A 6,667-nucleotide genomic window follows, 5' to 3' on the forward strand; every position below is an offset into this window, starting at 1 on the left:
GCTTTTTAGAATTCAAGGGTTTCTCAATGCTCACTAACCTAATCCCCTATCAAGCAACTAACTAGGCCTGTCATGAGATCTGAGACCCTGTATACACACATTGCTCGGAGCCACATTGGACAATAGTTTATGTATATACTAGTATTAGTATAGTCCCTGTTAGCTATGTATGTCCTTGTGCTTTTCTTTTTTCTTCTTTTTCTTTTCCCTCTTTCTTTGGTTATTTGTATAGCTCAAGCATTAGCACATTTTTTTCTCAAATGTGATGCACCAGTACAGGCAGGGAACCCATAGGAAAGAAAATGGCCTTTCAGAGAAAATCCCGGGGGCCTTGGTGGACTTGAATGTGCATCAGCAATGCGTCCTTGCTGTGCAGAAGGCCAGCCCCATGCTGGGCTGTGTTAGCAAGGGTATTATTAGCAGGTCAAGGGATGTAGCACTTGCTCTCTGCTTGGCGCTGGTGAGAGTGCAGCGCTCTAGCTGTGGTCTCACAGTGAGGTCAAAGCCTAATTGTGCAATCTGCTAAAGAGGAATTACAGCTGTTGATCCCAGAGCTTTGCTTCTGCAGAGAACAAACAGGCTGGAGGTGAAGCAGCAGCATGGTTGTCTCCAACGCCAGCTTGGCAATTGAGGTGGGAAGTTGCTTATCTGCCCAGATTCCTGCAGAGCTGGGAGCTGACTCTTAATCTGTTGTCCTCATGCACATCTATAAGTATAAAGCTCACCCACCTTCTCTTTCAATGTTCATATGCTATAGCTCAAGATGCAGTGTCTTGAAAACAAATAAATTGGGAAGTGGTGTGCACATACAGTAAAGCAGAACCCTAGTTTGTTTAGATCTTGAAGAAAGTCTAGTTTTTAATATGTTATATCTTTGTATAGCAGGATGGTTTTCTTAAATGATTCTGGCATTTCTTAAATGATTCTGGCACTAGAAATACTAACCATTAATTATCAAGTAAAATATTCGTATCTCTGAGCTATTGGCTTGCATGAGGCCTTGTAAAGAAATAAGGAAGACATTGTAAAGTTCCTGATTTACAGATGCAATAGGGGAAATCTTCAGGTAATTGGCAACATCCTGTATTTTCACCTATTCTCAAGGACAGACTTTCTCTGACAGACTGACATCTGGAAGTTACTGTTTCAGAAGACAGCTGGCTTTCAACGACAGAACTGTTGAAACTGCAAATGTGAGTCATACTGAATGCTTACTTTTTACAAGGCAGTAACATGTGTTTTGTGATGAACGCGATGAAATTAATGCAAGTGTGCTGCAGGTGGCTGAATTTGAATACTAACCTCTAGGAAGAGCTGCATTAGTACTATTGCTGATATGACTGGCACATAAATTACAGGCTCCTGTGATATGAGAGAAAACTCCTATGCTGCTGATGACATTTAACTGAGTCTAATAGAGCGTTCTTCCAAAAGCTTTCTTTTGTGAGCTTTGAATTTGCAAAGGATAATGGCAAATAGCTTCCATTTCTGCTTGTTCATGCTGAAAGGTGAGTCTGTGGTCATCCCTGGGGGCTGATGTGAACAGTGTAAAAGCACCTTGATCTAGCTTTCCATTACACCTAGCAGAGTAGCCATCTCTATTTCGTGATCTGACAAAACAGTTTGTTAAGTTCACTGGAGAATGCACTTTGGAGGGATTGTTCAGTGCTGGCTTGGTGGATATGAGACAGCTAGAGGCTGCATTGTGAGTTTTATAGTGGCTGGTCAAGGTGAACGTGCTCATGTCTGCTGCGTGACTGGGACATGCTGGTGTCTACACTTTGGTAGCAGGTAACTTGCTACAGAGCCATTTGACCATAGCTGGATATTGATCATGAACTGATGGGTCAGAAATAGTCTTGCTGAGCCATCCTGCCAACCTTCCCTGTATTATTCACTATCCAGGCTGCTTGCAGCCTCACTAGCCATAGTCACATATAGTGGGATAAGCTAATCTACTTTCTGTCTGATTCTGCTGTTCCATATGTGAATGAAGAGTCCAGTTCTCCTAAGCTATGTTGGTGCCAACCCAACTCTCTTGACTTTTCTTCATGACTCCAGTGGCACTGAGGTCTGAGTACTTAATCGTGCTGCCCATAAGAGATGGTAATTAAAAATCTCTTTAAACTTTTATCCTATTTCTGTCAGGCATAGGGCTAAAAATCATGAAGGACTTGCTTTTCCTAGATCCACTGGAACAAAGAGCACACTTTAATTTATGAAGGTTATTTGATAGCTAAGAAATAAATGCAGGCACACACACATATTTGTTCTTTTCAGTTAACAAGATAAGGAAATTTGTGTGGTAACACAAAATGCTTTCATTAAGTGAAAATAATCTTAGATAGCTTGGATTATAAAGATCAGCATCTGTTCAGACTCTGCTATATATGGCCTAAGTAATGCAAGTCCTAAGCTTGCTGAAACCATATCAGATATTTATAGGGAAAAATGTCCTGAAAATTATTCTTTGCTTGTACTTTGTTTCATTAACTTTTCTTCCACAGACTGTTTTGACAATGCAACAGTAAAACATGTTTTATTATTATTTTTTTTCTCCTTTCATTTCTGGAAAAGACAGATTTCTTCCTTTTTATTGTTGTTAGACAATTGATTAATGTGACAGATCTTTAGATTTAACATTTAACATTTTATTTCCAAGATTGAAATGCTATATCATTTTAATATAGAGAACTTTTGCAATTAATATTGATCCATGCTTTTTAAAAAATATATAATTTGCTGCCTCACTTTTATGTTGCTCTGCTTATCAGTGTATATATACTGTGTATATATTTAATGTTTGATATTCAAAGGGATTACGTATTTGCTTTTGTTTTAGTACTTATAAGGACTGTTCTGATTGATAAAGCTGAAATCAGCTACAACAGATATATTTATTTTCTATCTCATTATGCTAATTCTCAATTTTCCATTACTACTCCCGTAGTTGATTACACCGTACCTTTGTATTTCAGCAATTTTCATCCAAATGTTAATATTTATATCCACCTTAGGTACACACCAGGAATATTGTACAGTCTTCTTTTATCCAATTTTACAATAGAGTAAAAATAATCATTCTTACCCCAGCAATACCTCATGGAATAGACTGATTGAGAGTTACTCTCAACTGCTTCTGTTCTACATCATTTTAAAACTCCCATCTGGCCACACAAAATGAGAAGAAAAAGCAAATATTGTTTGAAAGGTTTCCCAGTTACCTGATAAGATATTTGAATCACCTCCTCCAAAGTGACTATGGAAACCTGCTGTGAAAGCAGCTTTCAGATTATTTTGTCAGAAAGAAGATTGTAGCAAACTTCTGCCCCTATTAAGGGACAGATCCGCTGTCCTTGCTTGTGCCTGGAGCTCCAGCAGCGTCTCTGCAGACACCTTTTTCTCCTGCTCATCACGTGAGAGGCAGTTCCCATCAATGCCAAGCTTTGAAATTGAAACCTTACTTGTAAAAGCAGTTAATTGGCTGAATTTCTTGCTTCCTGTTTCCTATTTTGTGAAACAAAGAAGTTCTTGCATATATTGCAATTAACACACTGATTTTTGTTTTAGACTGAGTGCCACCATGCTTAAGTGTTCATAATTGTACCTTCTGAGGTATTTTTTTGGAGAAGAATTTTATCCAAAAGTTGAATCTGTCCCATGATGTACATAGCTTCTCCCCACTCAAAACTCCCCTTCCTATGATACCCTTTGAGCGTACGGAAGTCTGCAGAAAAAGCCTTTCCTCCAGAAAACCTGCATCCTAAGAAATCACTGGCTCACTCTTGGGGTTGCTTATCAGAACCAGGTAGTGCCTGCGGTCACCTCCTGCAGCTGGAAATGGGAGCTCCACACTGAGCTCTCATCATATATTTGAGCCAATGAATATTTGATTATATGCCGTAAGCAAATTTATTTGCTAGGAAATACTGCACTTTTTCAGAGTATTCAAATAACCAGCATCTTGAGAGGGTGCAAATCCCTGCTCACTGAGTGTTACCCTCTAAGTCAATATGTGGGAACAATGAAATGGGGATACAGCTTTGCTTCCATCCCACAAGGGAATGGCACTATTTCCCTCTCAAGGAATAGAGCAGAACCAGGGAAGTAAGGCAGAAAATATGTTATACTAAACCTAAACTCTTTAAAATTTAATGGTTCCAGCACTTCCAAATTACTCGTGTTTAGCTATAATGGTAGATTATAATTTCTGCCATTGGCTATAACTTTTTGTAACACAGAATTACTTTAATTTCAGTAATGAAAACCAGCTACATGGGTATAAAAACATATAGTAAATAGCTCTATGGCTTCCTTGAATGCTAGCAAAGCATTCACGCTGGTCTTCCTAAAGGGCCTGCTCCACCTATGTAGCAAATCTAAGTCAGTAAATCACCTCTCTAGCTTGTAAGTGACACCTCTTTGAATTCATGCAACTGTAAGGGCTTGTTTAGTTTAGTTTTTAGTATCGGCTTTGCCATGGAGTGACCGCTGGGCAGGAAAAAGCGCTTTATTTGCAGTGTGTTGTGTTGCTCGCAGGGGCACTGTGCCATCTAGCGGGTGCTAGTCTAGCCTGGCCCGCTTGCCTCCTGCCCTGCTTGCTCCTTTGGCATGGCCAGAGGATGTAAATCTTGAAGAATTCCTCATCTGAAACTCTTGCCTTCTCTGGCAGTTTTGCAAAACTATTAAATAGAAATAAAATTGAAAAATTCTAGTTAAGGGTTGTCATTTGGGTTAGAATTCTCAGGGCTGGTTCTTAATTCTGGTATATTTTCACTGAAATCAAAGTTGCCTGTGCAGCTGACTTATTTATTTCTCCCGTAGATAAAAGCAGACTCGCAGCCTTTAAGTAAAGGCAGCCCTGTCCTCATTGTCTGTGCAGAGCAGCTCCCAGCAAGCATAGTCCTGTGTCTGGACTTTTTGTCACCATTCTGTGTGTGGCTCTGTACTGAAAGTCTCCCGAAAAAAGAGCTGATAATTGTATTCAGAGATAGGCCTGTGGTAGTCATCATTCTATGATTATTGCAATGCTTCAGATGTATTAATTCAGCTTCACAATTATGTAGTCTCTCCAAGATGGAAAGTTATTTTACAGGAAATTTTACAGGAACCGAAGAAAATATCCACACTAAAATGTTTACATTTTTTTTTTCTTCAGAGTACCAAGTCCTGGAGGACTTTGTCCTATCAGGATGTGAGTTGCTGGCCTAACTCCAAAAAATGACTTGATTCATTAATTTAACATCACTATCCTTCAGCTACTGATGTCCAGCATTGTATCATATGCAACATATGTAACATGCAATCTTGCTGTTCTCTCTCCTCCTTAAACACAAGTGTGATTCACAACTACTTTGACCAGCTGTTGACATCGTTGATGAAATTAGAGGGAATTGGTACCTATCACTGTGATGGGACCTGTGAACTGTTCGAAATCACAGGCTCAAAACCCCTCACAGAATCTTAGCACTTGAACCACTCTCCTTGTTGGGAAAACGTGGGAGAATATGCAGTGCTAGAGTGCAGCTCCCATTCCACTTGCATGTGCAAAGATAACAAAGAAAGGAAAATCAACACTGTGTGAATGTGCAGGGAAAAAAAACATATATACTTCATTGATGTGCCCAGAATAAAGGTTTGGCCTATAGTCTTCTTCTATCTAGACTCTTAAATTTTCTTTCCAGAAAAAGAGAGGATAAGGACAGGAGAGAATGCAGATTGACATCCTGTATGTAAGTCATGAGTCAAGAACATGTGTTTAGGCCTGTTAAAGGTTGGGAAATGTTCCTGGATCCCACAGTAAAAGTCTACCTTACTTGTTGCCTGCTAATTCTACTGAAATCATTCTTGATGCTTAAAAGAAAACATCCAGGAAAAGGTTGATATAAATAAATTTTGCTTTATATGAGCTTCACATAAAGAAAATAAATATGAGTTTCACATAAAGAAAAATGTGACTTTCAAAAAATGTGTAGAGAGAGGTCACTTGGTAATAATATGGAAGGGCTTGTCTTCATATTTTAAGAATGTTCTTTTTGGAAGTTGTTTTAGGATTAGGCACTCATCTGAGAAAAACTTTAGCTTTAAGCACAGAAAGTAGAAATAAGTCACCTACTTCACTTGTCTGAAGTTAGTCCCAATTGGCAGTCTTTTTCCCAGTCCACTGGGATCGTTTTAAGCACAATGGAATCAAGGCATTAGAGGGATCATTGTATTTAGTTTCATCATAACAAAAAACATGTGATGGTCTTGGAGTTGGGCAGCTCATACAAGGGAAAGAACTAGAAAAAAAAATTGAAGATAAAACAATAATATTAAAGAAAAACATGTGACATTTAAAAACTGATTTACCATAAAATAAATCCCTCAGACTTCCATCCTCTGAGACTTATTAGATTAAATTGAATTGCATTGGAGTCTGTATCCTAATTATCCTACAGTAAATTTAATGTTAGCAGCCAAGACTAAAACTAACCATCTTGTTCATTTTGTCCAGTGCTTTGCTATGACAGACAATCTCATTGAATTAAATGGAAATATATTCCATTTAATAAACCTATGGAGTATCACTGTGAGACTTACTGCAGAGTTGTTCCCTTTGTAGTTCTGAAGAGGGTCAGTCTTCTCGTATAGAGTTTTTGTTCATGAGAAATTTACTTTCTTTTGC

Source organism: Nothoprocta perdicaria, unplaced genomic scaffold, assembly GCF_003342845.1.
Source record: "Nothoprocta perdicaria isolate Ctin4 unplaced genomic scaffold, notPer1 scaffold_220, whole genome shotgun sequence".
Classification (NCBI taxonomy): Eukaryota; Metazoa; Chordata; class Aves; order Tinamiformes; family Tinamidae; genus Nothoprocta; species Nothoprocta perdicaria.